Source organism: Lampetra planeri, unplaced genomic scaffold (assembly GCF_965212315.1).
Source record: "Lampetra planeri unplaced genomic scaffold, kcLamPlan1.2.h2 scaffold_227, whole genome shotgun sequence".
In the NCBI taxonomy this organism is placed as follows: Eukaryota; Metazoa; Chordata; class Hyperoartia; order Petromyzontiformes; family Petromyzontidae; genus Lampetra; species Lampetra planeri.
This window is the reverse complement of record NW_027615043.1, coordinates 29,601-30,501: the sequence shown is the minus strand read 5'-3', so window position 1 is coordinate 30,501 and position 901 is coordinate 29,601.

The following is a 901-nucleotide window of genomic DNA, read 5'->3' as shown; positions in this document are numbered from 1 at the left end:
CTTTAAAAGCGACGGAAGCAAACCCGAGGGCAATTCTCGGACAAGTTTATCGACCCTGGAGGGATGATGATGATGGACTGAATCATCCGATTGCCCTCCCGGCTTGGTCACGTGGCCGGGTGTCGAACCTACACGTTTGTCCCGTCCAGTGTGGTTGGTTGGTGGGACAGGAAGGACGAGAACACGTGGTTCTTTAAAAGCGACGGAAGCAAACCCGAGGGCAATTCTCGGACAAGTTTATCGACCCTGGAGGGATGATGATGATGGACTGAATCATCCGATTGCCCTCCCGGCTTGGTCACGTGGCCGGGTGTCGAACCTACACGTTTGTCCCGTCCAGTGTGGTTGGTTGGTGGGACAGGAAGGACGAGAACACGTGGTTCTTTAAAAGCGACGGAAGCAAACCCGAGGGCAATTCTCGGACAAGTTTATCGACCCTGGAGGGATGATGATGATGGACTGAATCATCCGATTGCCCTCCCGGCTTGGTCACGTGGCCGGGTGTCGAACCTACACGTTTGTCCCGTCCAGTGTGGTTGGTTGGTGGGACAGGAAGGACGAGAAAACGTGGTTCTTTAAAAGCGACGGAAACAAACCCGAGGGCAATTCTCGGACAAGTCCACTGAGCCGTGCGTGCGAGGGGTAGCTCGTTCGTGCATAAACACACTTCCATTCCCCTCTCCCACTCGCACAAAGCCCTCCCTTCCCACGCGCCCACCCCGAATGCAGCATGGACCCAACTTGGCACAGTCTAAAATGCTTTTGACATCACTTTGTTTCCCTCCCCTCCCTCCCTCCCCCAAAAAAGGTTGTGCCTGTGTGGGGGGAGAGGTGGAGGGAGGGAGGGAGGAGGGGCAGGGTGGATGATGGTGTGTGCATGCAGGTCGTGGGAGACTGGATA